The sequence below is a fragment of the Crinia signifera genome, chromosome 5, assembly GCF_055691185.1.
Source record: "Crinia signifera chromosome 5, ASM5569118v1, whole genome shotgun sequence".
Classification (NCBI taxonomy): Eukaryota; Metazoa; Chordata; class Amphibia; order Anura; family Myobatrachidae; genus Crinia; species Crinia signifera.
In genome coordinates this window covers 122,264,697-122,274,294 of record NC_139221.1, presented here as the reverse complement: position 1 = coordinate 122,274,294, position 9,598 = coordinate 122,264,697, and positions in this window count along the sequence as shown.

Sequence of the window (9,598 nt, the reverse complement as noted above, 5' to 3'; positions counted from 1 at the left end):
GGCCACACATACTAGTGCTACAATTGTTATATGTGAGCCGCTCAGTAGGATTGGTCGAGCAGTCACTATTCCAGTGCCGCCCCCCAGACAGAGCGTATGTCAGGAAGCGCTGTGCTCATGTGCTGAATGAATGCTGGTGTTTGTTTCTAGTTGTATCTGCTCGCGTCCTCCGGGTCATTACTTCACTCACGTTATATGGTGACGTTACTGACCAACAGCTGCCAAAATCCACCTAATGGTTTATAATAATGAGGCTGATTTTTAAGGTTGAAATGAATCGACTATGTCAGAACTTTTCAGACTAACTAACCGTGTTTACAAAGTATACCTGGCCAATAAAGCGGATTCTGATAACGATGTCACAATGTTTCAATTGTTGCAACATGATGCCTTTGTGTAATGACACTTGTTATATATATCATGGGTATTATTGCAGTGATAGGAGTCTTAAAAAAAATTATCTAGTTTATTTACAGAAATATCATGTGTTCTATATGTCAAGGCCTAAGCCGGGACCTAAGTCTTTAGACATACATACATACATACTATGGGTCGACCACCGAAGGTTGACACAGGCAAATGTCGACATGCCTAAGGTCGACATGATGAATGTCGACTGGTCATAAGGTCGACATGGGTTTTTCAGGTTTTTTTGGGTCCGAATGTCGACACAGTCGATATGGACACAGTTGGCAATGAGAATAGGACGCTCGCAATGCTTCGGGCACGGTGGCTCGCTTCGCTCGCCACAGCTTTAACAACCTCCTCCACGCCCTAGTGGATGGTAGGGCATGAAATACCGCCTGTCGGCACATGTCGGCTCAAAAAGCAGTGAAAAACCCCATGTCGACCTTATGACCAGTCGACCTTCCTCATGTCGACCTTTATGCAAATGCGACCTTAAGTCATGTCGACCTTAAGTCAGGTCGACCTTCCTGCCAGTCGACCTAGTGGGGTCGACCTAATGACTGTAGACCTAAGTTCATTCTAATAGATGACCGCTTCCCATATATTTATAGCTTATTATACACTATGATGTTCATCCATTTAACAAGTCAAAAATATGTGTGGGAAAATGTGGGAAAAAGGAGTGTTGACTGTGTTACTGCAGTTCCTGAAAAGCTAGAAAAGAGCCATTATCTCTCAGAAACGTAAAGGGGTGTACACACGGTGAGATTTTGGCAGGAGATTTTGACTAGTCAAAATCTCCCTATTTTTCTCCTGCTTAGTCAATATTGTCTAGCATAGATTGCTTAGCATAGATTAACTGTGCAGGCAAGGTAATTTTGACTAGATCATAGACTATCATTACTTAAGGCCCATACACACTGGGCGACTTTGAGCTGAAAGCCACTCAAAACACCAAGTTTGTGCGGCTTTCAGCTCAAAGCCGCCCAGTGTGTATGGCCTGGCAATGAGTGGTGATGCGCGCTGTGAAAGCAGGTCATCTGAGGATGGCTTTGCATACCGCAGCTATGCAGCTGTCAACTCTGGGCAGGGGGAAAGCCAAAATGTCCCCGAGTGTACACCCTTTTAAGACTTTCCATCTGCTGAATCTTTCAAAGAGATAAAAGGTTAGAAAGCTTTTCTGAACCCCAAGGTAGTCCTGTGTATGAACTGTAATATATTCTAATTACTTACGCAATATGGCTGACATTGGTATTCGAATTTGAACATCTGCTTGAATCCTATCAATGAGGTAAAAAAATAATCACACAACTTTACCATTAAGGAAAGTGGGTTGTGGTCTTTTGTTTTTTAACATATATCTTATGTTTAAAGATATTTAAGTGAGTATGCAAATGTGATTGCAATTCTCTAGACTACGGAGCGAAGATGCCCCAAGAAATGGAAAGATGCCCACTGGCGCAATTGCACACTAATTGTGTACTGTACATGTTAGCAGACTATACACATTTACTGATAACATTGAAGCTAAGGATTGGTCTCTGGCTACACAGACTGGCCACAGCAGTAGCAGCTCAGGCACTCTGTATTTGCACATATGATCACTCAACCATATGAAGATACATGACCAGGGCCAGACTGGGACAAGAAATAGGCCCTGGCATTTTGGGCACACAGGCCCACCTGCAGTAGATGGGACCCTTGTGCGGCGAGGTCTCATGGAAAGGAGGCGTGGCATCAGCAAAAGGAGGCATTACACATTATGGAACACATTGTGGGCTGCCTCCCCTGCACAGTAATAGAACACCACAGGCTGCCCCCCCCCCCCCCCCCCCCCTGCACAATAACAGAACGGGTTGGGATCATTTGGTCTATTGCATTATGGTAGAAAGTCATTAGGTCGAATCCATTAGGTCGACATGCTAAAAGGTCGACATGATTCTTGGTCGACATGGGAAAAGGTCGACATGATTCTAGGTCGAAAGGTCATTAGTTCGACAGGTCATTAGTTCGACAAGGTCATTAGTTCGACATTGTCTATGTCGACATTCACAAGGTCGACATGGGGTTTTTCACTGTTTTTTTACCTGAATGTCAACACAGTCGACATGGACACAGTTTAAAGTGCACTGCATCCCCTCGCTGCGCTCGCTATGCGTCGGGCACGGTGCCTCGCTACGCTCGGCACACTATTTTATTCTCCCACCACGCCCTAGTGGATGGTAGGGCATGAAATACCGCCTGTCGGCACATGTTGGCTCAAAAAACAGTGAAAAACTCCATGTCGACCTTGTGAATGTCGACATAGACAATGTCGAACTAATGACCTTGTCGAACTAATGACCTGTCGAACTAATGACCTTTCGAACTAGAATCATGTCGACCTTTTCCCATGTCGACCTAGAGTCATGTCGACCTTTTAGCATGTCGACCTAATGTATTCGACCTAATGACTGTCGACCATAATGCAGTAGACCAAATGACCGCATCCCAACAGAACACCACAGACTGCTCCTCCTGCACAATAACTGGACACCACAAGCTGCACAATAACTGGGCACCACAGGCTGCTCCCCCTGCACAATAACAGGACTGAGGAGTCAGGACACCACAGGCTTCTCTCAAAGAAGTTCTCTGTGAGAAGCCTGTGGTGTCCTGACTCCTCAGTCCTGTACATGTGCTATTTACCTGAGGCTGTGAAGCTGATTTCGCCACCGGATGGTCACCGAGGCTGCAGGCCTGCAGCACTAGCAGGGGGAAATGTGCACACAAGCAGGCCGGAAGTAGGAAGTATGGTGCTGTGAGTATCAGCACAGGCAGGTTGCGCTGCTTTCTTACTGCCCCTCGTCCCGCCCTCCTGCACTGTCTAGACAGGTCCTCAGTGCAGGAGGCCGGCAGCCATGTTCCCGAAGCTGCGGCCATATTCTTAGAGCAGCGGCCAGCGCCACTGAACAGAGGAGAGTCCCAGCCGGCGCCAGCAGCCAGCGGGACTCAAAATCGGCCCACCTGGCCATCGGCCCTTCTGGCATTTGCCAGAAGTGCCAGTCCTGCCCTGTACATGACCCAAAAACAGTCATGACACTCCTGCACTTAACTCCTCCAAACGGCCAGTTTCTGTCACACTGTGCAACCAAGTTCCATACTGCATTACATAAAATATCTGGCATTCACATGTCACTGCCCCATGCTAGGGTTATTTGTATTATTTGGAGCCAATTAACCTACCAGTATATTTTTGGATTGTAGAAGGAAACTGTAGTTTGAAACTCATGGTAGCACAGGGATTTTATATATATATATATATATATATATATATATATATTGGGGATAAAAATTCTTGAATCATAGGTCTAATTACAGATGCTATGGCAGGTATGTCTTTGCTGTCCTCCTGTCCAAGGAGGTATCTTCACCACTTCCATGCTGCCACGCAGTAATTCCCTATGAGTTTGTTTGACTTATGTAAGTGATTTTTTCTGTATATATATTATTGTGTATTATGTAATTAAGGGGGATTATGCACTCACTACATGTTTGCATGTTTGCCCCTTATATTGCAGGCTCCTTGATAAAGGTCCGATACTGATGGACCGAAACGTCGGGGCTATAATGAACACAATTTATTTATGAATTTGATGATCTGAAATAAATGATGAATTGAATTTTACACACAAATCTCTATGATTACAAAGGAGAGTGCCTACTTCTCTTTGGAGAATACGCCCGGGCGTAACTTGTGGCATCAGGATTTCCGGGACAGACGTACTGAAGGACTTTTACCCACCTTGGATCAACCTCTCCCAGGCCGACTACCCGGGCGTATGGACTGGTGATTATTGATTCACTTAAGCTCATGAACTGACTAACCACCAGTTCTGATACTGCAGCTGGTAATTAGCACTTCACTCCTGTCTTCCGGAATCCATTGTTTTTAACATTGTATTGTATTTTACTGTGTTTTCTGTGTATGTAATTAAAAACTGGCTTCACCATATAAGCCTTTCTGTTTTCACATACATTGAATCATTCTACCCGCTGGGGGCATCCTGATTGAATGAGAGGATCTAAGAGAACCCCTATTGATTGAAAGGAAGTATTGCTGCATTTTTTTCACCTCTCTTATCACTTGTGTGCTTGCAAATTACTTCACTCATCTTTTGGCGCCGTTGGGAGTTATATACTTTGTTTTGTAAAAAGAGCAAAGTGTCTAAAAAAAACAATGGCTAATTTATTTAGCAAGTATAGTATAAGGCTGTGTACACATGGGGGCGATGTCTAATACCGCGGGCAATATGGTCGCTGAGCGACCATATTGCCCGCGATGGGAGTGTGCACTGGCGATATATCGCCGGGTACGTGCTTCCGTTTTCTCCCCCGTAGTGATCGCTGGTCGAAGGAACATGCTCCTGTGACCAGCTGATTTCCACTGCCGGGCTCCTCCGGCAGTTTCTTTTTCATCAGCGACCATCTCTGGTCGCTGATGCAAACGGGACACTGAGCGATTTATCGCTCATCGCGAGAGATATATCCCCCCGTGTGTACGGGGCTTAAGTCCATAAACATTCTGCTGATGAAGTTTGTCCTACTGTTGTAAAATAAATAGTTTGGTGCTTATTTAGACCACTGTGCTCAATAATGGTCTTACCCTGGTCCCCTGCGGCTGCAATATTTTGGGACGCTCAGTCCCAAAGAAAACAGAAAGGTGCTAAAGAATAAATAAAGCTGTGCTGGGATCTGGGCTAAATATTTAATAAACCACTAAATCTGATTATCAATAAGCAGATATAATGAACATTTACAAAAACAATAATTCACACAATAAAACAAAGCTACTATAAGCAACATAAAATAAATATATAAGAAGTCAAATATTTAGCCCAGATCCCCAGCACAGCTTTATTTTTTATTTTGTCCTATTGTTGGGCAGATTACTTTAGTTTATGATACCTGGCACTTTACATTATAGGTTGGTGAATGAATTGTTTAGGTAGTCTGATAACCTTCCAACTAATCCTACTAAGTGTGTTCTTTACATTGAGTATAAATAGAGGAACATTGGGCCTAATTCAGACCTGATCGCAAGACAAATTTGTTCTCAAACTGGGCAAAACCATGTGCACTGTAGGTGGGGCAGTTGTAACATGTGCAGAGTTAGATTTGGGTGAGGTGTGTTTACACTGCAATTTAGATTTTAGTTTGAAGTTGTGTACTCACAGTGTGATATTGGCTATTGGACAATTGTGACTAGATTTTGGCTAGATGCACTGGAGATTTTGAGTAAGCGATGTAGTCTAATTATAGTCTGTGATCTAGTGAAATTGCCTTGTCTACACAGTCTATCTATGCTAGGAGATACTGCCTTAGAGGGGCTACACATTGGTATCTTAAGCCATGCACACACGGGGTGATTGTTCTAAGCAATTTTGACTACATCGTCTAAGTTGATTAGAATGTGTCCTTGAATCACCCCATGTGTATACAGCAGGTGATAGCGACACATGGCCCTACAGCATTGCTATCGCCCGGCCAAACACACTGCAGGCAAGAATATTCTTACTAGACGCTGCAGTGTCTATTCGGCTGTATGCACGGGCTGCTGTAGGGGATGGCCAGGGACTGCAGCCCGTGTGACTTACCTTCTAGGTGATTTTGACTGTCTAGTCAAAGTTGCCTTGTTAAATCTCACTGTGTGCACACCCCTTTGGAATAAAGCATCCAATATTAACCCTGCACAGAAACAAAATAACTCACCCAAATCTTTCTGCACATGTTACATAAGCCTCACCTGCACTGCAGCATGATTTTGAGAACAAGTTTGTGCAGTCTGAATTAGGGCCATTGATGCAAAAAAAATTGTCAAATTCAGAAAAATGTTCCCAACCTATGCCAGAGAACACATATTCAATAGACTTAAAGATAAAAAGTGTACCAAGGAAAGAAGTAGACATGTTTGCATATTACAAATAAGTATTTTTTTTCAACTTAAGAAAGCAATACAATTATTCATTTTTACTAATAATAATATTATAACAATGATTTTTTTTTTAAAGTGAAGGTCTTGGTCTCTAAGGTACGAGGTGTCGTTTTGATCAATGGCCCATGGACTGGTTGTAGCCTGCCACAGGTTAATTTTTTTTGCCTGGGCCCTAGCTTTGAAGAAAGCTCAATACAATCTGTTCAGATTCATTTAAATGGAATTTAGTGCACATGTATATAACAGAAATGTCATGAAATATTCTGGCAGGCTTGACTGAAATGATAACACCTCATACATACGTCTGTTTTATTAAACATTAGGAAAACGTGTGTTCTTAGCTAGCATTTGTTGTACAAGGGAGCTGTGAGCAAAATGACAAACATTTCTTAATTACATATCCAACAATACAGACAAAGGCTATGTTTTGGCTAACATCACTGATGTTCGGCTGCGCACCTCTGTGGGGTATGAGAAAGACCTACCACTGCTGCTGGACAATGCGATGTGCCATACTGGAAAGCACATTATGGCTGCAATAAACTGCCAAAGTCTTACAAGGTAAAAGTGCCATAAAAAAAACGAATTGCATCTAATTGTCGTATCTTAAAGAAAAATGCCGTAATGGTGTACTAGACATCCTCTTGTTATAAGTATTTCAGGCAACTAAAGCTTTCATCAGCGTTTGGCATCTTGTGCTGCTGCATGGATGTATTAATATATTAGTTTCCTAATATTAAACAATATAATACCGATATGAATAAAATATGCAACCTGACGGTGTCTTTTTATAAGATACTAAAACAAAACACCCAGCATTTGCCCGTGAACATGAGCATATGCCATCACCGTGCAATTCCGTTTCATGGTATTTTTAACAGTTCTTGTCATTTTTGTGTTGCTAGACTCACCGTGCCACGTGCTATTAGTATTTACTATGCTCTGCACGGCTGTATATCAGCCTTTGTTACTGAACCAAGTCATCTTCCACAGGCTGCTACCAATGGTAATCCTCTGCAGCACAGTTTCTTCTAACTGGCAAAGATTCAAGTGATATGCTGGCAACGGGCAGGGAGACCCAAACCTGTTGAGGCATCTTTGCCCTGGCAATGGGAGATTAAGCTGACAGTTACTACAATAAATAAATGTGGGAGGAGAGATCCACAACTTGTGTGAGTAGAATAAGTCCATGGGCGGCATTTGTGAAGGGAAATCAGGGCTGCTTTAGTCATGATAGCGAGAAGTTGCTGGGATGTTATGCTGATCTTGGTCAAAGCCAGCCCCAGGCTGCTGTGTTTGGAATGGTGCCTTTTCCGATTATCTGTATGGCTACTGTGCTTGATGCTCAACCTGGACAGACAGGCCTGGCAGGCAGAAACTCCTCAGGCAGATGATGTCAGGGAATCTAGTGCAAGTCCAAGAAGACAGATGACACCCAGCAGGAGCAGCAAGCCAAGTCTGTGGAATCCACAGTACAGCTGGCTCGCCCCAGGGGGGGTGCCTTTTTGAAGTGGAAGAGACATCACCAATGAACTGTCAAATTAGTTCATAAGGCTGGAAATGCTGCAGAGATTGAGTCCCTCCTATGAAGAAGAGCAAGTTTAATAGATAAAGATTATACTAAATATCTACGGTGTACAGAAAGCAGAAAATCATCTGACAATAAAATCTGCTTAAAAATATCTTTTGCCCATAACAACATTTTTATTTTTTTCCCATCATGCATGGAGAGATGCAGACAGGCACGCCAAGCCTGTAGGACAGGAAGCAACAAGTAATGCTTTCATAGCCACCCTTAATCTAATCTGCTATATGGTTTTGTACAACCCTAGAGCCTGACTTTAATTGCAGTAGGTTGGTGAAATAAATCCAACTTGTGAGACCAGAATTAGACGTTACCTGTCTATCCAAAGGCTGTGCCATACATAGATATATAGTTCCATATCCACATCATCACTTGTGCTATAAAACTCACCTTAAGCCTGCAGAAATTCAGCTTTAATTTATCAACATTAATAACGGCAAAGAAATGTTCCCCTGTAGATGTAGAATTCAGAACTGTATAATAGAGAGCAGCCAGGCGGTCTAGGAGCAAAAGCCATAAAACACAGTACAAACGTAAACCACAACCTTCTACACACACTGCACAATGGGCCTGATTCAGATTCGATTGGAGTGGGCCGAATTCAGACCAGTTTCTGATGGTGGGGGTCCGCGCATGCGCAAATATGTGTATGTGCAGAACCCCTGTTGTGAACACTTTCTGCGCGTATCACACTCCCCAAGGCCAGGGGAGGGAGTCCCCATAAAACACTGCGTTCCCCTGGGAATGCAGACGTGACGATGCCTGCATGGCACGGGCGGCTGACTTCACAGGACAAATTCAGCTATCTCCGTTGGAAATAAAAGTCAGTCTAGACTTACTTTTATTTGCAAACAATTAAATAGTAAACATTCAATGGATGGGGACCATCAAATGATTTTTCCATTTGTGTGGCTGCATGCAAGGGGATGTGTAAGCATACACATCCCCTCGTATGCAAATGTGGGATTTGCGCGGTGGGGTGTTCGGTCAGGCAGCCTTTGCCAACAGGTCTGAATAGGGCCCAATGTACTCGACAGACACTTTGAAACCTTTACCTGGAAGAGACCTTGCTGATTCAGTATAATGACCTTGTCTTGCCATGGTGCATGACTCTTGACATGAAATGGTGTTTTTAGGCCTTTGGCTATTCCGTACCCAGTTTTAAGCCATGTACACAGTGGTTTTGCTTTCACTTAATGACCTGTTTGGCATGATTGGTTAATTATACCACTGCCTATAATTGACTGTCTTCCTGCAGCCAAGGAATTTAGAATCACCCCCTCCCTGTACCACAGCCACAAAGGGGTTGGCCGACTGAGGTATGCCTGATTATTCTATAGCAGCGGTAATTAGGCTCCTATGACATGGTCACATCAATGCAACAGAGGGGATGCGGTACTTGTGTATTCGCACGGCGCCCACTTTCCCTACGTACGCTAACGTTGTGAAATCGTATCGCATGCCATTATTTTATGGCATGCGATGCGATACGATCTTCCTATTTAATTTATTCACTGCTCTCCATCAGTGAATAAATCAAAAAACTCGTATACGATGAAAAAAATTGGGTCCGATATATCATATGATTTTAAATGTTATAATGGCATTTAATGTGGTATACAATTAAATGA